Below are 23580 nucleotides of genomic sequence, written 5' to 3'. Positions count from 1 at the left end.
GCTTGTGGTTCTAATCAAAGGTCACTGGTTAGCTCTCACTTTTCAGTCTCAGATTTGTCTAGATGTTTGATCAGGGGGCTGCAATGAAATTATTATGACAAAGACTTTGTACTAGGCGGTATCTGTCTGCTGAAACTTGAAAGTCTTTGCCACAGTGATGCTGACAGCATGTGAATGCTGAAAGAATGTGCAAGAAATGTTATGTCTTAAAGAAACCTTTACCAAGTATCATCTTCCCTTTGTTATGTTTGAAATCATTTCAGTTTCTATTAAGGTACGAATGAAAAGGTGTTTCATTGATTAAAGGTGGCGTGGCTTTTTTTAAAGTGTACTGTATGCTTTAAGACAGTCTTCCCATTACTTACTCTGTTCAGTCCCTGCTGCACACAGCAAGCTCATTAACATGCAGATATGCAGTGATTGAAGTCGGTTTGCCTTTTACATTGGAGTTGTCTTGATATAATGAGTTTCTCTTTAATGTTCAAAAAACTGTTGTTACTTTCTAAAAGGGGTTTGTTTGTGAATTTCATTAAATTTAATTCTGTCTTCAAACAATTTCAGCATTGTTCATTTTACCACAATTAACACGCTTGCTGATATTAAAAACTAATTTTTTTTTTTTAAAGAGATGCATTTTAACTTTCAGGCTGTGGGTGGTGTGGGGTTGTCATTGATGTTGAATGAGACACCTCCTGTTTAACTCACAGATCCGATATTTTAATTGGTGCCCATGTGCAAAAGTAGTGGAGAAAAGTAGGTTAGGGTTACTCCAACTGCTTTTTCTCTGGGACTGGGATAGACAGCATTGAGTCAAGGAGAGTAGAAAAACGCTCACTGTGCCAACTTTTTTTCTTTGTTAGAATAGACTGGACAAATGGAGAAGGAAACTTGTCTGTCAGATAATCTACGTTCGGTAAAGAGAGCAGAATACAGGACGTGAACTCGAAAAGGATTCTTGTAATCTTCTGCTCAGGATTTCTAATCTAAAATGATTTATTTGTTCACTCAGGAGGCTTGAGGTAGAATCTTCCTTGCTGTGAGGTCAGCAGACAGTGAACATCCAGTTGCAGCCAGTCCTCAGTGTTGTTTCACAGCTCTTTCAATGCCAGGGACTCTTGGAAACTGCCTGGAAAACAAAATGAGGCATAGCATTTAGGAAGTGATTAGCTTGGTCTGGAAAAGTAAATGAAGGTGATATCAGATTGAAGGTGGGGTGGGGAGAAAAATTATGCTCGAAGTACTTCTGCCTTTCAACAAATGCAAGTCCAGCACTGTAAGATGCACTATTACTGCCATGGAAGTCTCTCATGGATTAGAAATCTTGTGATATTGTGTATTTTAAGGAGGGACTGTGGTAGGAGCAGAAGCAAAATCTTTAACTTGAACAAACAGAGCAGGGAAATAGGGAGTAAGTTTACATCTTCCTATATTAACATTTTAAAAATAAACTACACAATTTCTAAAGCTGTGATTTTGAAACAGTTTTGTGAGAATGGTGCCCACTTATAAAGCTGGTGCCATTGGCAATTTGCCTTCATATGAAGGTAATATTACCATCTTAATTTTAATTTTCATGTCTATGTAAAGATGGATTATTTACAGACATCCCAGGTTACTGTGGGGTGCTTTTGTGGTCTCTGTGAAAAATGCAGAGATACAGAGGTGTCAAATGGAAGCTCCAGTGCTCCCTTCAGGGCTACTAGCTCTGAAATTTTAGATTCATTTCTGGACATAACTGGCAGAAAGCCTGGTACAGATTACAAGTGATGGTGTTTTGTATGCCCACAAAATTAAAAGTAGCGTGTGTTTCCAATAAGAGGCCATACTACTCTGTTACTGTTTAGATACTTTTGCAATACTATGGTCAAAGAAACGTATTTTTCCCATTTGTACTACCACAACAAATGGAAGTTAGTAAAATCTCTACAGCTAAGAATACAAATATTTCTTCATTATTACAATCCATATTTATTTATTTATTTATTTATTTAAATCACCTTTAGTATATTATTAAATGATCCACAGACTTTGACTTTTACTCCTATCTCTGGGAAAACATTCCTTGTGTTGATGGTTTTATTATCAGAATCTGTTTAATGAGTATTGAATTAATTTCCTTTACCTAACTTTTTTCTCCAATGATGAATCTTCAGTGTTAATCAGAACATCCTGTGATGAAAATCTGCATTAAAACTTACTGAAACTGCTAAGTCTGACTTCTCTCGAAGTGCAATTCCTAGACACCTCCTGAACTCTGTTCATGTGTTGGATTTTCTTCTTGTATAAATATTCCATTCCTTTAACCTGAGATATCTTTATTTCTTTTTCCCCTGGTGAAACTTTGTTGTCTTCAAAATGAAAACATTCTCTGTGTAGTATGGAGAGTTTATCTAACTTCAAGCCCGTCTATGCAGAGTAGAGAAAGGCCTCTTATTCATGTTACTTTTAGGATTCTGGGAACGTTGCTAACTGTATGGAAAGCCTTAACTCCTCATTTAGGCATTTAAACAAGGATATCTGACATGGTGTGAATATTCCCTGATTGGAAATACCATTTTTCCTGATTTATCAGTTTCTTGGTAATGAGAGAGTGTGAGAGTAGCTTTATTCTGCTGCCAATGAAGTTGATGTTAGTGAAAATTTTGAGGCAAATAAGAGTAGCAAACTGGGCATCTTAGTCATAGAAATTTAATTTCAGTGAAGAGATCTGTTGAAAATGAAGGATTCAATACCAGTGAATGTCCTGCTTATAGTTACAGTCTCTTAGGCATATGATGAAGTCCCAATAATGTCACATAAGATTTTTTGGGGCCTTCAATTGTAGTGTTGCTCCAGCTGAAAAATCAGATTGTTAATTTATCTTACCCACACTAATTTCTGGGATTTTGTCTTTATTTTCTTCCCCCTCTCTCTTTTTCTTTCTTTTTTTCCCTATTTGCATCCCCTGAAAACAGTTGTTAATACGTTGCTCAGATCAGTTTTGTTTTGCCTTTCTGGAGTATCAACTTACTTCTTAAGTATCCTTTTTTTAAGTAATAAAAATGTTTAAATGCTTGCATATGAAAATTTTGAAGAAATAAACAAGAGACTCCAAGTAGACCGGTAGCAGCAAGGATATACAGTGCCTGCCTGAAATGACTTTAGAGTTTGTTAAAATCAAATGACATTCAGTACGGATACTATGAAGAGAAAAATCAAAATAGACACCTAATTATAATTACTTTTTTTCCTGTCATTATATCCGTACGTGCAGAACAACTGATTTGAAATCACAACAGCTCAATTCGGTAGGTACAAAGGTTTTTTCTTCCTTTTTTTCATCATCCACAGGATGTAATATAATTTCTTATACTGACCAAAGTCTGAAATTTCCTCAGGTCGGTGGAAATGCTACCTGAATTAGTGAAATTAATTAAAAGCACGTGACTGCTATCAAGGTTGTAGTACTACATGTTAATCAAACAAGTAAAATCAAAAGGTTAAGCTGCTGATTTGGTCTCATAGATGGCTTTCCCAGCTGGACAAAGTTGTTGTGTAGCAGATACTTCCACTGCTTTTGGAAAAATGTATTGGAGACCTAAGAGCAACACTTAAGTGAGAGGGAGGAGGATACATTTGTTAGAAGGGCTTTGCAATTTTTGGACTGTGGAATGCATTGGCTTTCTTCCAGACTTTCATGACCTTTTGGAAATTTTAGTCTAAACTGCCAGTTCCCTTTGTTAGATGAAAAATAATGTTTATTTCTGAAGCTAACCACTCATGCCTGTAGCTTTCAGTGGGATGTGGGCAGACAAATAGGAGCAATACAGAAGCACTTCAGTCTGTATCATATATGCTACAGGAGAACTGAATGCAACAGGTGTCTGTCATCTGTTTTCATGTATTTTTGGAGGGAGCTTGCCTTTCTTCCTACAAAGAGGTATATATGTATCAGAAATATCTGCATGGGTGCCTGCACACTGGTTGGATCCTGAAGGAAGGAAGTGCTGGGTTTGGTGTTAGACAATAGCTTGATTCAAACCTAAGCCAAAAAAGCCAATAAGTGTCAGAGCAGAAACATGCTCAATACAGGGATGTGTATATTCCTGTATGAAATTAGGGGAGGCTGGAATGGTGGCAGAAATGAGACTGCGGTGATATGTATTGATCAGGGAAGGTCTCAGAGGGGGAAAAACCATCATATGCTGCAAATTCTGATTAGGGAAGACTTACTGAAATCATAGAATCAGTAAGGACGGAAAAGACCTGCAAGATCAAGCCCAACCTTTGACCAAATGTATGATCCTGTGGATAATGTTTTCAGTAGGAGAGTCTAAAGTTAGACTTATGATTCACTCCAACACCTCAACGTGTAGGTGTGATAGACTTCTGAAAATTGCCTACTGCTGGAATCAGAGATGTTTGCCAAGAGCCTCCAAAATCGGGCCACCTTTGACTCGGTGGCTACAATATGAATTTTAGGATTTAGGTGCTACTGTTTCAGCTCCTTTAACAGCTACATTTTAGAAATGGCTCCCACAGGAGTCAGTCCTACCATAGCAGAATCTTTAATTTGCTATGGACTTTTAACAAAGCTGATCATTTATGGATTCCCAGAGGAATGCTCCATGTCCGACCATCCCTGATTATAAACTGGTCTCCATTTTACCTATAATACATATAATACTTTGATATGAGCCCTGGTTAAGCTGAATGTTCAATTTAGTCTGCTGATACCATGAAAGATGTAGGAATAGCTGAATTGTAAATATTGTCGTTCTTTCAAAAGACTGTCCAGAAGTTACTGGCTTCTTGTAAATCATATAAATCATGGTATTGATGTTGAAAAATTTCCTCCAAGATTTTTATTTTTTACAGTAAGCCTTTGTTACATAGAGTCTGCTACATAGCAAGTTTTAGATTAGCTTCCTTTAGCTTCACAATTAGCTTCACAATTTCCTAGGATTAGGGAGGTAGCCAAACTTTATCAGTTTTGGCTTTAGATGATTTTTCAAAAAATTTTTAATTTTTTTTTAATTTAATTTTAATTTAAAAATTCAAAAATTTTCTAAAATTCAGAGACACAATCAGAGGAGGTTTTGTTTTATTTTGAATTGTATTCCTCTTTAAAAACTGCATTGCACACAGAAATGCAAGCAAAAATAAGATATAAATTTGGCTATCTAAATTGATTGGAATAATTCCAACAACTCCTTGGAATTTTCAGCTTAAGCAGAAAGATAATAAAACACGTTCTGTTTGGACAAACTATGCTTTCAAGATGCATTTTTTTCACATCTAAATTATTTACCTGCCACCACTTTTAAAAGAGAAAGGTTTTGGCATAGCTTGTAAACTCAAGAATACCACACAGCGTGTTTGTATCAGATAGACGGTAACTGAGGAGACTTTTTCCCCTGACCTAAAATGCTTGAGATGCTCTGCACCCTTGCCTCACCCGACATGGAAATATACTTACTGATTTATGTTCTAGGATTTTTAATATTAGCACATCAAGCTGCGATGGGGGAGGAGGAAAGGCGTGAAATAGCGTAAAGTTGCGGCTCCGTACTTTCGAATCGTGAGAAAGATTTTTGAAAACCTCTTGAGGAAGCACGTGACGGAATAGTTGGTCAGAAGTGGCAGCAGGTGTGGCTCTGAAAAGAAAGGCATTGTTCTCCAACTGGTAGGACTGGGGGGCTGCGGGGAGGGAGGCCCTGCGCTGCCGGAATGCCGGGTGCTCCGCAGACACAACATGCCCCAGGATGAGCTTTGTACAGTTGGGTGGCAGACTGATAAGCAGCTCGCTTTTTTGGAACCAGACTCCAGAGTCATTCTCCCAGGGGTATTTTCCATGTGCAGATATCCATACATTGTTCCATACATTTGCTGTTTCCAAAAACACGTGTTGCTCTCTGATAACAAGTTGCTGCGTTCGGGAGCAGGCCGTCTCTTTGTTGCTGCAGTATCAGTGGGGAGGCACTGGACTGTTAATACTGCTGCATATATCCCATGTTATTTTGGGAAATAATGTTTTAGGTAAATGCAAATTTTTTTTTTTTTTGGGTAAATGCAAATTATTTTATATTTTTTGGTTTTGATTCTATGTAATATCCAGTTATATTCATCATGTGGTGGGGATGCACAGCAGCAAAAATAGTGAATAGTGAAAATAGGTGTCGGAGAATAGTGAAATTAGGAAAAAGCAGGAGAAAAAAACCCAGTGTACTGATTAATATTCAGCCTAGAAATATTTAGGCATCATTTAAAAATAAATAAAAGTGAAATTTATGTTAAAAATGTATCTATAAGCAGAAAACATAAACCATTTTCTCTGATATGGATGCTAAATGCGACTAACTGATGTTTTAAATGCAGGCCTTCTAGAATTTGTACTGAAATATATTTAAGATGGATGATATCCACGTGAGATACCTAAGTGACAGAAATGAACTCTGCTGTCAGTAGGTGCAGCAACATGTTACATTGACTTTGGTCTGTGAATCTTTGCTGTCCATGCTGGTTCACAGATGTGTTTGTGTACATCAGTGTGTGTCACAAGCAGAACAGAGCTGGCCAATCCATTTTTCCTGAAGACTCTTGTGAAAAGATCTAATATGTTCTGACTTTTTTTACACCATGCCTGAGTTATGATTCAACTGTAACTTACCATCAGGATTTGAACAAGGTGCCTGACTACTTCTAGAAACCATGATTTGCTGTTACACTAATGACAGGAATTACTAAAAATCTTTGCTGCCTTATTGACCACTTAGAGTACTTAATATTTCTAAGTGAGCTCATGCTTTTGAGGAGTTTTGTCCAGAAAAACATTTCAAAAAGCAGTTCAAAAGAACAGTGTGGAAATTTGCAAGTCAAACAATGATTTATAATATTATTTTTTTAAGTAGCAACCGCAAAAATAATCATACTGCTGGAGCCAACAACAGTATTTTGAAATGGTAGGATCTAATGTATGAGGTTATTGCATATGAATGGAGAGATATGTTATTGCAATGATATATTTTATTACTTGCTTCTGTTTTTATTAAGGATAATGAAAACCTTCTGTTTGGCCCTGTGAACAAAAATAATGTGACCTTTCCTGTGACCCACCTGTTGTGCTTTCACAATCGATAATAGTTACCTCATGTTAGGGTGATCTGGAAAATAGCAGTGTGCCAGCACCACAGAAAACAACGTTTGTGTTTCTGTACTTTGAATTTGTATTTGCCTCAGAACTGAAATTAAGAAAAATATAGGTTATCTAACAAACTGCTTTAAAGGCAAAATAATATTGTAAGAGCATTGTCCGTGTTACTAGCAGATATGTTTTCAAAGGCAGTCAGCTGCTGAATTATAGTTGTAAATCTGCAGAACTGGCTTCAAATATGTGATTTTTAATAGTATCAAAGATCGTGGGAAATTCAAATTAGGTCTTTTGAAAGTTGCGAGCGTACATAAATTTAAAAAGTCAGTCATATATAAATGCAACTTTTCCCACTTTTTAATTAAAAAAATTATATTTTTCCCTGTCTCATGCAGTACATAGTATCTATTTATTTTGAGTGGAAAACCTTAAAAGTTTTCCTTAAAGGGTTGATTTATTCTAGACATTGTTTTTCTGATTGTATTTGGGATACAAATGTTTAACCTGAGTAGCATGGTGTAGTTTTTCTAGGGGTGCATGATAAATGTATCAGGGTTTCATTGGGTTGACTTCTAGGTAATGGGATAAGGATTTGCAGGATCAAGACCCTGATTTCAAAGAGGTTTTCACATGTGGGTTTGCAGTACGTGTGCTACTGCTGAATCTGCTTGACAGACCAGAAAGGTTCTTTCCCTTTGGAGCCCTTATGGTTTATCTGGTCAATGGCTTGCAAGCTAAGAAGGATTTACACATTGGATCAATGATCCATGAAATAAGGGGGATTTCCACAACGTCTGTCAGTGACAAGTTACAGTGTGGCCACACAGTATGCATTTTCAAAATTAATATGTATGTAGAAATATGGAACTGTATAAATGATTATTATGTGCTACTGCCTAATGGTCAGGGAAGGATGTGAATAATGTATTGTGTGTATTAGTGGGAACTTGGTGATTCCTCTGTTTCTTTTGTTTGGATTAAGAAATGTGTGTGTACATTCTGTGGCAATATTCTTGTGGCTGTACATGTATCAAGAAAAGTTAGACCCAGTGAACACAAGAGATCCCTCAGTGCTACCCCTTCCCTCAAGTCGATTTTTTTTTCTCTTCTTACCCAGTAAATGTCCCAGGTACTGAAGATCAGCAGCATTTGGCTGAAGTTGCAAAAGAGGGTCAAATGTCTTTAAATGAAAGTGTCCTCTCAGCGGCACCTTTGCGTTGTGTCACAAGCCTGTCAGTTTGTGTCCCTCCTGATGGCAAATGCTAAGTTATGACATAGGGAGAGGGGTATTCTACTAAGTAGGCAGGGCTTGATCAAAAGCCCCTTTGAAGTCAACAGAAAGATTCCTATTGACTTAAAGAGGCTTTGGAACAAGCCCTTGATTACGGGGGCACGTAATAAGCTTCTTATTGCCTAATTATGTACAATGGTAACTTTAGACCTGTGACCCTTATGGAGGTTGGACTCCCTGTCTTCCAAAATCTCCACATCCCAAAGTGACCCACTAGCAAGAGCAACACCCCAGATCCTTTTCCTCAGTTCCTTCTCTTGTCTTAAGGGTCTAAGCCTAAGCTGCAGTTCAGCTCTTCTGCTCTGAGTCTGCCAGCAGGCTCATATCTTCCATTCCCCATTATCCTACTGCAATGAAGATGGCGAGGACAGCACTGTACATTACACCTGAAATCTTGTCCATAAACCTGGCAAAGTTCTTGGGACCAGCAGCAGATTGATCATGGCCGTGCAGAAACTGTGTGTGTCTGAATCTGATCTCTGTCAGTGTGCCTGGTGCAACTCCAATAGCAGGAACAGTTTGATTTCAGTGAGACTTTTTCATTACAGAGGAGCCTAAAAGTGCAAATGGTGCAGTCTGGAGTTGAGTTGGCTTTTGTAAAGAGTCTCCATGGAAACATCCTTCAGAAAGGTGAAATGAGCCTCTCTTGGCCTTCTCCTTCTTCTTGAGTCCATTTGTTGACTGCGTGGTGTGTACAAGAAGCCTCTAGGAGGTGCAGTGCTACAGAAGGCAAATGTCCTTAAGGTAGACAAATGATTCTTGCAGTAGACACTTGACAAACAGAGCTTTACTACAGTTCACCTTGAGCAATGTGTGAAGGATCACTGAGCATTCCTTGGAAATAAGTGTTAGCAGCAGGATGATCAGGTTATATAGGTTGCAAAGACAGATTATAGGATGTCTCACACAGCTTTCAAGTCACTTGGACTTCAGTATTCCCGGTTATTCTTTTGAGATTTCTTTTGTAAAAACATTTGCTGTTGAGATAATTAAAGTCATGAACTGGCAAGCATGACATATACTACAAAAAAGCCCTCAAACGTGTAGTAGGATGTCTTGCACCTGTGTTTTGGTAATGCTGTAGTTTTGTTACTTCATATTAGAATTTTCCATGTCTGCTGGCAGTACTGTTCTTAATCACACTGTTAAATGAGTATGAGTGTAAAGACAGCCTGGAGGAGAGGAATATATGAAACAATCCTTTCCACAAGTTTTTTTTGGTATCTATTTGGTTATGTTCTTTCTGTTCGTGAGGTTTGAGGTTAGGGTCAGAATGCACAGAGAATGCCATATTTTGTGTTTTTAACATCTTTGCTTTTTGTCACTACTTGTCTTATCAAAATCTGATTTAGGTTCTGAATTGCATAAATTCTAAGCAATCTGTAACAGGACTTATAGATTGTTAGCAAACAAGCCATTTTCACTCTGCCCTGTGTCTGGTTGTTTAAGGTCAAGCCTCCCAAAAAGGCTTCATTTTTACATGGTAAATGGGCAGGCTTTTCTGACACTGCTGTCCGGAAGGTATCAAAAAACCACTGGTGGGATTTTTTGAATGCTGAAAAGACCTATATGTTTAATTTTTCTTTGATATGTTCACTACAATTTGAAATAATTCAAGAGGAGTGTGCAGATTGGCATTTTTATTTAGGACAGATAAGCAGGATTAGTTTTTCTGCTTTGAAAAAATAATACTGTTATTTGCTTAAAAAAACACCAGTGGTTTTCATATACTAGAAATATTTCTGTCAGCCATTCATCTAACACGTGTTATTCTCTTCCCAGATCTTTTCCCTGTTGTGTCCTTATTGCAATCATCAAAACCATTTGAAGAGTTTAATTTAGACTGAAATGATTCTCCATAGAATAAACAGAATATCTCACCTGTGAAGGATGATTACATTTTCTAAATTTGTTTAAAAAGGAAGGACCTTCATAATTCACAAGTGTTCTACTTGCAGATTTTATGTGGCAATATTCACAAGTTCTACTTGCAAGAGAAATCTTGCATACTTTAAATTTGAAAATAAAGCACTTTGTGTCTGACTACTATCAGCAATTTTATCTTTCATTTTACTGGCACTGAAAGAGTAAGCATCAGTGTTTTGATTTCAGGCATCACCTGGCTTGATATTCATGGTCTTTTACTGTGAAAAAACCTTTTTTCCTGGTTATTTGAGTACTCATGATGTGCTGTGTAAATTAAGGAGGTTTCAGATGTCATTCAAATTAGGCATTAAAAGACAGCTGTGGTACAGCTTTAGGTAATGCTAGAACAAACTAGAGGTGCCTTGTGAAGCTATTAACTTGGAGTTCTGGTGCATCTTCCACGTGTGTGGGTAACTCTCATCTGTTTGCATAGGGGTGAGGTGACTGCCTTGCTGTCTCAGCTTGGTTTGGTGAGCAATTCGTTCAGGCACCTCACTGGCACAAGTCACAGTCGAGTGCAATTCAGAATGGAAAGTCAAATTCTTCACCTGCACATAATTCCAACTCTTCCCAGCAGCACGCTGGTATGGATTTGCTTTACAAATAAAAGTAGGCTTGCCAGGAACGGTACAAATGAATTTCCACGGTATTTCTGGCGAGAACAGGATCAAAGGATGGGCTGTGGTGTGTCCCAATGTCTCTTGCAGCCTATACAGCAGCTGTATGGCTTTGCTAGCTACCAAAGCTGCAGGTCCTCAGTGATGACCTCTCATCAGGGCTGTGGCCCTACCAGCCCTGTTACTCTGCCAGACCATCCCCAACGTGTTGCATACACAAACAGCTAATCCATTTATGCAGCAGCATCTGGCTACTCCAGATTTCCACGAAGAACAGGGTCTTTCAATAAGATTTCGATCTCTCAGATTTGTTAAGTACCCTTTGCTCTCTCCTCCATAATTAAACAGATATTTAGATGCTGTATTCCATATATCTGCATCTGTGAAAAGATATATAGAATAGATGTTCTCCCTGCCTGAATGTGTGAATTTCCATTCATTTTTTAGAGGATGAAAACTTTTGCTGTGGGCCTAAAGCAGGCCAAATATGCTACTATATATTGTTATTTCTTAGTCTTATTGCATAACCCAGTTTATTTTTAGTTTCAGTTATATGGGTTTTTTGTTCTCCTTTTATAAGAGGGTACATTTTTCTCTCTTTAAAGCTATGTTAAAATTGCTTGAATTCATTTGAGAGTGGTTGATTGTTCCTTATACCTATTACCTTGCTTTAAAGTTCAAGGAATTTATCCAGTATATTTCCAGCAGCTATGAAATGGTGCTGGAAATGTCAACATTTTCAATGCAAAAGCAGCTGCGTGTGCTTTTGTTTTTAGAGTTGAACTTGAGACTCTGTTGAACCAGTTTTTGGCACCATCTTTAGAAAAATCAGGGTCATCTCAAGATGGAGTCTTACAAAATTAGTAACTACTTTAAGAGCAGATTCATTTTAAGTACCCTTAAATAGCTGCTGCAGTTTGGTTGAGTTATGTATAATTTGATTTCAGCTTTCTATTCCTTGAAAGACTTGGATATCTTTTCCTTCTGCATATTCAGGATTCCCCATGTCCCCGTTTCTCTTCATTGTCTTCCACTTTTTCACAGGAACAGACTTCTGTTCCTCCTGTCATATTTGTTCTGTATTAGAAACAGTACCTGAAAGCCAAAGGGGAATTTTGTATGCAGTAGTCTGGCCAAAAGCATATTGGTATGGCAGGATTTATGTTAATAAAAAAGAGGGGGAAATAAGAGAAAGGGACAATCCCCCTTTAGACACCCTCACACCCAAATTTATAGATTCCCATAGGATTTTAAAAGTTGGAGAAAGGTAAACAATTATGCTCTCATTTTTCTTGAATATCTCTCAATTCAGGAGTATTCTGTGTGCATCTGGCTAGCTGTGAATGTAAATATATGTGTATAAACATGTTTTATAATTTGAAGTTATACTGTCTGTTAACTAAAATAATAGCCCCAAAAGCAGTTGGCCTGTCATAGATGATATAGCTCAGCTTTTATTTCTGCTGTTCATCAAAAGAACCAATGAAAATTTCATTCTAAATGGCAGCCAAGTAGCTAGAAAAATAAAGTAAAGACTGCTGATGCCAGACTATGAGCAACACAATAATTTGCTAAGACTAATATGCCTGGCTGTAACCTGATCATATATGGATCAATTGATGATATTTTAAATTAATTTGTCATGTGACTGACTTGCAGTTCTAAATTCCAGGAAAATATCACCACTGAGTTCAGTGAAAAATAGCATTGTTTGTTTGGTACAGACGTTTTTCAGCCAGACAGTGATGAAAGTGCTTGCTAATAAATACACAGGAAGTTGAGAAACATGTATTAGAATAGAATAAATATATCTTTTACTGGCAAACTTCTGGGCTTTTAAATTTTGTTTTTTATGGTTTAGAAAAGGTGTTCTTTTGTCCCACATAATTTTGTATTGCAATTAATTATTAGGAGGAAGAAGGACAAGGAAGAACTTGCTTTCAGAATTAAACTGTGTGGAATAATTTTTGATGAGACCCTGAAAGTATTGATCTTTGCTGGTTATACTGTTAAGGATTTATTTCCTTATCCTTCATTTTTTTTTCCTCCTTCCATGTTCCTTGCCATTAAATGGCAGGATTGTTTTAATTTTTTAAAGGAGAGGGGATTGTGGATGCTGCTGGAGTGTCAGCTTCTCTACCTAAGCCTTGCTGGCTTACTGAGCTTTTCCAGCTCACTGGTGCAAGCATCGAATGGTTCATATACAGCTCTAATTCCAACTTACTTGGCAGTTATTTCTTGAATGGCCCAATTTTACATGTGATTAGTTTTTAATTCCTAAATCATGACATAAACTGTGTGTATTATATTCCTATAAAAGCCTCTTAATACGTAGGAGATGATTAACTAGAAGTGCAAGTTGTTTTTCCTGGTACATCAGTGAGCAACCACTGTGGCTTCTGTGGGGACTCCTGGTTTGCAGCTGAAGGCAGAATTCATCCCAAAGTGAAAGAAAAAAAAAAAGAAAAAATAAAATAAAAAAGTCAAAAGTAAAAAAAAAAAGCGATGCAGATTTTTAGGATGTGACAAGAATAACATTACAAGATAGATAACTATAGCAAGGCATAACAAGAAAACTGTGTTTCTGTGAAAAGCAGACTGCAGTTATTTCTGGTCTGATCCTGGTTTCTGATTCACAGTTTTGAAGGCCAAAACATATAGAAATGAATATATTTGTGCATGGAAAGGGCTTGGGAAATCTCTGTTGGTCTTGTTCCTCCTTGGGTAGGCAAGAATAGGGCCAGATGAAATATCTTGCTCTGCTTATATCCACCAGGTTCTCAGTTGCATTAGAACATGATTGTAGGAACAACCATGCACTGGGTTTATGATGAGCTCATCTGCTTACAAAAATGCAAAATGTCCATTTTTTAAAGCTGGAAACTCAGTCTGGGTATGTTCAAGGAAATTACTTCTGCTACTATCTCATGTCATTGTTTTTACAGAATTTGCATCAAAAATATGCCAGGATATGTCACTTTTATGAATGGTAAACTGCTAATTTTATTCGAATGGGTAAAGTAAGGACCTATCATATACATTTTTTTTTAAAGTGAGATGGAGGTATTAGGTTGTCTCTTTTTTTTAATATAGACTCTATGTCTAATTACTGTATGTCAAAATAAATGAGGCTCCACTGTTTCTGAGAAATAATAAAACTGAAGTAACACATTAGTGAATTTGCTGTATTGGGTTTGGCCTTTTCTAGATGCTGCGAAATTTAAACCAAAATATTAATTCCACTGGCCTGAAAGCACCAGCATCTTTCCCCTGCAGATTTTTTCTAATGTTGTAGCAGTCGTTCAAGATTCTAAGGTCTAAGTTGAATCATTTCTCTCTCAATTATTATGCATTTTGATTGGATTGATCCTTTTGAGGTTGGTGTACTGTTATCACCACATTGTGATTGTTACACATAACTGTGATGAAAAAGATGGAATAACAGGGACACTCCATAATGCTTTTTGTAAGGTAGCAGTAATCTGGTTAGTCTTCCTGGAAGTAAATACTTTTGATCTTTTCACATGATGGTAGAGACTTAAGTCATGCTGGCACTCAAAAAATGCAGGCCTATGACTTGATGGCAATTTGCTATTTCTTACAATATTGTTGGCTGTGATAAAATTAAAAGGAAAAAAAAAGCTGTGAGAAATAAATAAGCTATATTTGTTTTTTTTAAATCTCTGATGTTAGGAAATCTGCTCTGAGATCGTGTATAAAAATAAGGATGTAATATGCAGTTTGTTTTTGCCAAGAGGGAGATATGGACTCTTTGGAGTGTCACCCAATGAGGATGACACTCTATGTAGTCAAATGTTTATTTACTTGCTCATATATTACGTTTTGCCTGTCTGATGGCTTGTCTAATAAGGATGAATGCGATTGTGATGCCTCAGATTGCCTTGTGCACCCATAGATCTCTTCACCAAATTGACTGTTTCTAATTTCTCACTTAAATCTTGTGCAGATATATTTTTGTGTGATTGCATATTTTATACATCTCTTTTTTTTCATTTTGCTATGATAATTTCATGGAACTTGTTTCTTCAGAATGCTGTTTTGTTGAGGGGCAATTTTCTCAATGTTACTTGCCAACAATAGCTTCTTTAATTTCAATCCAAATTTCTTACACAATTTTCTTACTATATTTTTTCATAATTTATTTTCAATTCTCTGTGTGTCCAATTATTCAGTCTTTTATCCTCGTACCTGTCAATTATCCACTTTTTATTTCTTATTTCTATTTCTTTCTATTTCTATCTCTTTCTTTCTATTTCCCAATTTATATGTGTGAAAACTTTGATGGGTGAAAATCCTTGTTCTGATATGACCACTGGATTTGAAATCCTGTGTTTTCTAGTATATATATTTTTCTGGTTTCCATGCCATATGCAGTGCAACAGTTATTTGTTTGCTCTGGAAATTGTACTTGGCATTTGGGATGTATTTCTATGCTGCAGTATTTAAAAATGTATATTTTCTTGGGGTTTTTTTAATATATTTTCATTACTTGGGGAGCAGTTGACCCATTTTGATGCCAACCAGATTAATAATGTGTATGGTCAATAAACTGAAGTCTTTGAGAGAAGCATTTATTTTCACCAGGGATAATATATAAAGTAAATTCCTTAAAGTATATATTCCAATAGGTTTGGCATCATTTTATGTTCTTGCTTATGGGATGCTTGTAGGTGAGAGACATTAAATGTAGACCTATCCTCAGAGCTACTAAGAGTAACTGAAATGTTTAGATTTGAGAATCACTTTAATATTGAGTTCTCTGATTTTTGTTTTTCATGCTATCAATGTTGTCCAGAGAAAGCTGAGAATAACATCATTACTGCATAGAAATGTTCAGCTTCTGATACAAATTTTTCTGGCAGGGATGACTAAAACAAGTCAATTAAAGGCAATCTGCAAAAGACTCTTATTAATGCTTTTGGAAGTATGTTCCATGTTCTCATTTTTGTAGAAAATCTTGGAAACTAAGAGCTAAAAATGAAGTCTAGTATTATTCAAGATTAGTCCACATTCTCTAGTTCTCCCATTGTTTTTCAGGCTTTCCTGTGTTTAGAGCTGTGCTCATACTATTGCAGCATATGCAGACACTGAAAAAAAAAGTGGTAGGAGAGTCTAATGTGAAATATTCCTGATCGTGTTCTTCAGAAGCCTTTGGCTCCTTTTACTTCTAATAATTTGATTTCTGGTGGATCATTGGTTTGATTTCAGAGCCAAGAATCTTCAAAGAAAGTGATTTTCAAACTTTACCAGTTTGGCACTCTGTTCAATTTACCCCTAAAAGCCTAGACAATGCTTTAATAATCAACATATAGAGGTAATGCAGAGAAATTAGTTTGGTGAGAGGTATCTTGTTTGTGAAGATGAGGACATTAGCCAAAGGTGAAGACATTCCTTCTTTCCACCCTGGTAGAACTTCCTAGGATAGAAGTCAGATTCTGGTGTGTTGAAATTTCCTTTTGAGGCCATGCTTTGGCAAGATGCTGCCTTGTTGCTTATAAAATGACTAAAGTGTCTACCAAATGCAAGTGCCAAGTCAAAATATGTTCTGTATTTTGGTAATTGTGCAGAAAGAGCACCAGATGGTTCTGATGATGAAACGCTTTGGGTGGGATCATCAAGTTTTAATGGATGGCAAACTCCAAAAGCTTAATTATCAACCTCTCTAGCAGCATACTTTTTATTGGAGTGGACAAGTTATTTTCAGAGACAAAAAAGAAGTAACTCTATATTTCTTTGCATGTAGCTGAATAAAACCCACTTAGCTTCTCTGTAGGAGTATCTGAAGCTCAGAATACTCGGGCCTAATAGAGAGGGTGCCAAGTTATGTTTCCGAAGTGGAAAAACTATGTTATGAATAATACTGTTTTTGTTTGAATAGTTTGATATTTTCCCAGCATGCCCAGTCTTCATGGTGTGCTGCTAATGTGTAATTCTCCTACAATATCAATATATCCTACATTTTGGGTTCAGGTGTGTAGCAATGTTGTTTATTTTCCACTTCTAGTCTGAAATGGCTCAAGAGTGGTCTGTTCTTTCAGAAAATTTTCCTATTGGAGGAATTTGGACAGGCCACATTTAGAGCAAAGAAACAAAAAGATTAAATAGCAGATCACACAGCACACATTTTTAACTCCTGCAATGTTGCTTGATTTCATAAAGTGAGTCCATTCAAGCTGAAAGTGTTGATTGATTTGTTTCTGTAGTGTTAAAATTTGTCTTATAATTTTAATACCTTCCATTCAAGGCTGGTAACAGCATAGCAGTAACTCGTGTGCTGTAATCACAGAGGGCTTTGTATGTATTTGAATGAAATGTTCTGCATGTGATTTTTTTTTTTTTTTTATTTGTATATATTTGCTAAACCCTAGTGATGGTAGCGTTTGCTTCCAGTTTTTACACAGGAATATTATTACCCTTGTCTGACACTCTGGTTGTTATTGTCACTGAAATAATGGAAAGTTTCACCATTGACTGCAGTGTGATTACAGGGTCAGCTTGTTGAAATACATCTTGGATGAGGCATATTTGAGCTAATGAGGCCAAGTGCAGCCATCACTCAGCCCATGCAAGTACTTCGGCTTCTGTAGGATCAGACTGGATCTTTGAAGTGCTGTAAAATTTCAATCACTAGAATGTGAGAATTCTGGAAGTGATGTTGCCACATAACAGCAAGTAAAATCAGAAGGGGCCTAACTGGTTATGCTTTCAGACCATCTTATTTTGTCTGCAGGAGTCAGGTTTTAAAAATTGTTGGGACTTGCTACAGAGCACAGCTGCTTCTCCATGTAGGGAGAGATATCAATATACTATCATATATGATTGATGGGAGACTTTCTTATTGGCATTGAGCCACCTTGCAAATTTTTTTATATAATTATCTGTTAATTTTTGTACGTGCACTTAAGCAACTTGTGATGAGTTCATCTCAGAACCAGTCAGCATGGTTACACAGAACATTCATCTGACTTTTGAAAGCGATGTAATTTTGTTGAACTTAAAACTTTTAAAATATTTTAATAGTATTTTTGCTGAGTTTTGCAAAGCTCTACATGGCTTAGACTGAGATTCTGTTGTTTCTGATCTCATTAAGTAGAATCTTATCCTCTGATTTTCAAGGAGCTGACTTGTTATTTCACCTACTATAGGGCACCAAAATTAGAAATGTGTGTTCCTAGGTCTTCAAATTATGGCTTGAAAGTTCCACAAACTTTATGTTGGCACTCTGTGCAGAGGAAAATGTCATCCAACTCTAGTATTTTCAAATATTTATCTTCTTGTAAGGTACTTTAAATTTTCTTTAGGAAGTTTTAAATAGGTGCAAAATATATTCTTGTGGTGATTAACAATAGTAATTTCTGACTTCACAATGAATTGCCAGGTAATTATAATTCAATCAAGTTCTAGAAATTTCTAAGAGGTTCATTACCTCTTTGGGATGAAAGAATAAAGGCAAAATCCCCGATCCATTAAAATATTTGTTGTTCTGTGACAAAACAAGTACAGGAGGTTTTAGTCTCGTGTCCCCAAAACAGCCATGCTTCCCTGTGAATTCAGAGGAATCCCTAGGGTTTGCTATATTTCTTTGAGGGACCATATTTATTCACACTGGATAGTGTGTCTGCTGATATTTTGGAAATTCCTGTCCTCTGAGAACCATAGACTTTTCAGTCTCTCTGTGACAATTTAGACAGCAATGGGAACAATGGGATCTTGGACACAACCTGCATCCTGATGCCCTCAGTTGGAAAGAAAGTGGATTTAGTTATTTGGAATCAAGAAGTAGTCAGCAGTAAAATAACTGAAAGTGTAAATGTGACCATTTGAACTCTAACTAGCATTTTACAGTTTCTTTAATGAAGAAAAAGCAGAATAAGGAAGAGAATAGGGATTAAAAGTCAGAGAGGTCTTCTAAGAACATGATCCTGGTTCTTGAAAGTGGAATTTCAACATTTTCTCTTTTCTTGATGTCCCAGAAATTTTTCTTATAAGTTTACTTATACATAAGTGGTTAACTTTGCAGAGCATTCCAAAGGGTTCAAATGCCAGAAAAACAGGGCAGGGTCACCTGGAAAGAGGGAAATTTCTAGCTCAGAGAAGCAAAGTGTGTCAAGTCAAAGTAAAACAGAGCAATTGGAAAATTTTACAATAATAATAAAGAATAAAAAAGAAGACAACCTACATACTTCATGGGTGCCAGGGAGTTGTTAGAACTTGTGCTCTAATGATTTCTGATGAATGTTGCTCTAATGTTCACTCTGGTGTTTGTTAAAAAGAAAATGGATAAAACACCACACTAAAATTCTACAGCAGGACCTGCTTCATATAGCACAAGACAGAAACACATTTGAAGTACTTCCTATCGAACTTTCTTTTTAGAGAAATATAAGTTATTCTCTGAATATTTTTTTTTCCTTCCTTCCTTCCTTTATTTTGTTTAGTTAAAGCAGCGATAAGATCTTGTAACGAGACAGGTCAAGCTAATGAGTTAATTTGGTGAAACTTTTAGATTTGCTGACTTCTTGAGTGCAAATTATTTTTTTTTATTTTGTAAGATCAGTATTCCACTGATATTTTTGAAATATCACATGCAAAGCACCTAGTAACCACCTCTAGCCATCAGCTTTTCATTGCTGCCTGTCAGTATCTTGCTGAGGGCAGGTGCAGATAGCCTGGGGCTTAGAGATGTCAAGCAATGCTGGTAAATGCCTGGAGATATGGTTTTATATGACTATCCAAAGAGGCTGTGACTATCTAAATCATTTTCAGCACATGAGAAACTCAACTCTTCCCCCAAACTTGCCTTTAAATTTGTGGCTTGGGACATTCTGTCTTAAAGTGCAGGATAACTCTGACTCTGAGTTTACTAATATGTGGTTCCTATTAACAGTAAAAAAACCAGGCTACGAACAAAAACATGATCTTTTTTGACTGATAGAAAGTAGTGCTTTAGCATTTTAACCTCTTTGGCTTTAATGCCCAGGACTGTGCTTAAAATAATTGGGACTAAGGGGTCATCATATCATTTTTTTTGATGGGCAGAGTTGCTTGCAAGAATTTCTATCTGTGGTGAACATATTTCAGTTCTGGTTTCAAAATATCTTGCAGAGGTGAATTTTGCAGGAAAAATAGGAAATCCAAATCTTTAGATGATAGACAATAAATACTTGTCGAAATCTCAATTCAGGTCTTGACAGAGATGTCATAAATGAAAAATCCCAAGAAATTAGGGCTACATCAGGTAAAATCTCCAAAAGGTGCAATCTTATCAAACTGATAGTGTTACCATTGAAGGCAAATTTCTGTTTCAGGGTGTACTCTTTCCTTAACTAACACAATTTTTTCTTTTCTTTTTAACTAATGGAGTAGTCATCCTTTAGGAATCAGTGAAAGGCGGCCAAAACGTTTTTATTTTGAGGGTTTGATGAGATAATGTGATTTATAATTTTTTGGCGTGATCTATTTGTCCATTAGGTGAGGGTTAATTATCTTTAGGACTGATAATTGTAGATAATCACAAATAGAAGGGTCCTTTGGGCAGAATACAAAGCAATATCCTTGCTGGGGCACTCTGTGCCAAATACTTGGGAACAGTTTTCCCTCAGAGAATGCACGTGTAAGGTAGGATCCTAATTGAATGGATCCTGGAAGAAAGAAATTTCCTTTACTTATTTTTCTAAAATGAAATGAAAATTAGAGCACCTGGACTTCCTTTTCTCTGATTATAGTATCAGGATAAATGAATTTCAAAAATGGGAGCTGGGAGAGGAAACCAGTGTATGACTAACTAAAAAAAAAAGGATTTTAGCTATAATTATTATGTTTCAGGGTTTCAGGGAAAGAAAACTCCGAGATATGTAGTAAGAAGGTTTTGTCCCTCAGGGAATCCAGGGAAATAGACCTGAAGGCAGACATTCTTAAGGCCTTCTAATTGATTTTTATGTCCTACTTAGCTAGCTTTGAAAAACCTTATCCTCAGTTACGTGGGACTCTCCAATAGAGAACCCCAATACTTTGTCTAGATTAATATCCATTTAATGTGAAAAAATGGCACACTTATACTGTAATAGTACAAAATATACCTGTCAGAAAAAATTTTAGTTTGTGTGCAGCTGACTCACCTCCTTTTCCCTTTTTCTATTCTATTTTGGTCCTTTTTTTTTAAATTTAATTGAAACCAGAAATCTTTTTTTTTTTTTTCTTTTTTTTTTAAGTACACGACAGTCAGAGCAGGTTGAATCTCTGATTGTCAGGGAACCATCAAATCCACGTGCTGTATGGGATAATTATGCTGGAATTTTAAATATGGCGATGTGTTCCCACGCAATAGTATTATTGTTGATATCTCTAAAATATCAGCTAAATGTTTCAGCTATCTTACCATTTTTAACTCCTGGAAATAGTGATAAAAGGGTAAAACTGGGCTTCCAGAATTACCCCCCGCCCCCCGCCATCTCTCTCTCTCTTTATATATAGATATAATAAATCTTTGCTTAAGGGCTTTAGTTTCCTGTTACTATTCCAAGCCTTGTCTATGCATATGTAGGTGTTACACTATAAAAAAATTGTACCAAGGAGTTTGCATCTGGTAAATGTAGCACAAGTGCAGTTGAGTAGGTGTTTAAGTCAAAGTTCAGTGAAAGAACCTGATGAAGATTTATCCTAAACCCTTTCTGTGGCCTGAGTGTGACAGCATCAGCACTGAGGGATGTTTAGTGACTAAAAGCCTTCCAAGTTATCTGGATTTCAGTTCTACGTATTCTCAACTCTACATAATTCTTGGTGTTTTGTCAGGCAACAAAAATACAGTTATGAAATTTGTTTTTAATTTTCTTACCAGAAAGACCTTTTCTTTTTGCTCAGAAGAGGTTATCAGTTATGTATAAAATATATAGAGGTAATAGATATTAAAAAAATGGAGGATAAATAGATAATTGATTTGCATCACAAGTCAATGCAATTCCATTCTGCTGTGAAGCTGAATTTCAGCTTAGTCCAATCCAGAGCTCATGAAGCTGATTAAAGAGACTTAACTGAATGGTGAACTACAATTTGAATAATATTTTAGACTTTTTATACTGTTGTTTTCAGCCATATGACTGAGCTGATAGAGCATACCCTCTTTTAAACATAGTAAGCTAATTCTTCAGCAAAATTATTTCGAACATTGGTCTACATATGAAAGAGAAAGGAACGTGACACATTATGTATTCAAAAGATAAAGGGGGCCAAAACCTACTGAAAGTATTGTTAATTTTAGTACAATTTGGCAAGAAAAATTACCTCAAAGTGGTAATCTAACAGCTCCTGGCATGTGTATTGTTGCATAAAGATAGTATTATATAATGAACAAAAATGTTATTATTTTGTGTTAAGTTGCATCCAGAGAACCCTTATGAGACTGTATTACAGTCGTGCCAGGAGACCTTGCTATTGTTGCATATCTCTGCACACCCGCAGGAAGAGATTAAAAAGCTATCATTCCACATGGTGAGAGTATGTTTGAGGCCCAGAGAAAGAGGGAGAAGAGAAACAAAAAAAGCCAAATATTATAATGCAGATCAATGCCAATGCTGCCCTTTTGGTCTTTGCGTGGTTGGTTTCCACAAGGCCGTGACAAAAGTGAGTCTCTGCAGAGTGACCTTGGGTGTCACTTCCAAGCCACCTCCTCTGCAGCCCACAGCTTTTCCAGGTGTAGAGAATAACTTTGGGAGTGCAGTTTGGGTTAGCTGTAAAGCTCTCTCTGTGCTCGTTACCTCCTTCTAACAGCATCATGTACTGCAAGGGTTTCTTACTTTTGGAATCCCGGTCATACTCCTTGGGGCTTGTAATGCTGCAACTTTTCATTCAGGGCTTAATTTACTTTGTAGTGCCTTCAGCACGTGGATCTGCACATGTAGATGCTACAGAAAGAGGCCTGTTGTGAAAGCTTTCCCTGTATTCTTTAGTCCAGTCGTGCTGATGAGGAACGCCCCAGCCTGTGGCTGTGAAAACACCAGTAGTTCAGAGGTGGTTTCTGTGTCCCAGCACACCGTGTGAGTGGCAGTGGGCTGGTGCAGGAACTCCAGGGAAATTTGAGTCCCTTGATGTGGGAGCAGGGAGCCAGCAGCATTTACCACCTTTCCCCGGGCAACAGAGGAGGCTTTTGCTGTCTGCAGCCGATGAGTTATAACTGGAGTTCCTCCTCTCCCTTCAGCGTTCCAAGCAGCGTGGTGTATGTCTTGTGGTTCTTATCTGCTCGAAAGTATGCACACAGAGCTTATCAGATCTGGAATGCTAGCACCCTGCCTCTTATATGAAGGAATAAATGCATATTTAGGTGTTTCTTTAATCTGCACAGTGATTTAGGTGTTTTTGGTGTTTTCAAGTGTAATTTTAGTGGTAGATATAATAATACATTTAAATTAGTCTTTGGAGATATGCAATACGTTTTTCATTAAAATCCTTAGATTTTAGCTTATGCTATGCTATGAAGTGATGCTACATATATTCTGTATTCTGTGCTCACGTCCTGTAATGATTGGATGCTTTATAGATCTGCAAGCTGACAGCAGAGAAGCCTTCCCGAATTGCCTGTTGAAGATATTTACACAATAACA

General features: G+C 36.8%; 1 protein-coding gene and 1 long non-coding RNA gene across 4 annotated transcripts in view; one reads left to right on the top strand and one right to left on the bottom strand.

Annotated features, from left to right (window-relative positions):
• Positions 1 to 23580, top strand: part of SOX6 (SRY-box transcription factor 6) — a 369253-nt gene that overhangs the window by 22321 nt on the left and 323352 nt on the right. The gene's annotated exons all lie outside the window — the stretch shown is intronic.
• On the bottom strand, positions 976 to 23299 carry LOC136362372 (uncharacterized). 3 transcript variants are annotated; one of them, XR_010743786.1, is made up of 4 exons: positions 23098 to 23299; positions 22845 to 22965; positions 5459 to 5636; positions 976 to 1126 (listed from the first exon to the last, which is right to left on the bottom strand). It is a non-coding gene; the product is annotated as an uncharacterized lncRNA (long non-coding RNA). The 3 variants fall into 3 exon arrangements; XR_010743787.1 differs by lacking the exon at positions 5459 to 5636; XR_010743785.1 differs by lacking the exon at positions 976 to 1126 and having other exon boundaries at positions 5185 to 5636.

Source organism: Sylvia atricapilla, chromosome 6, assembly GCF_009819655.1.
Source record: "Sylvia atricapilla isolate bSylAtr1 chromosome 6, bSylAtr1.pri, whole genome shotgun sequence".
NCBI lineage: Eukaryota > Metazoa > Chordata > Aves > Passeriformes > Sylviidae > Sylvia > Sylvia atricapilla.
This window is presented reverse-complemented; position numbering and strand designations above follow the sequence as displayed.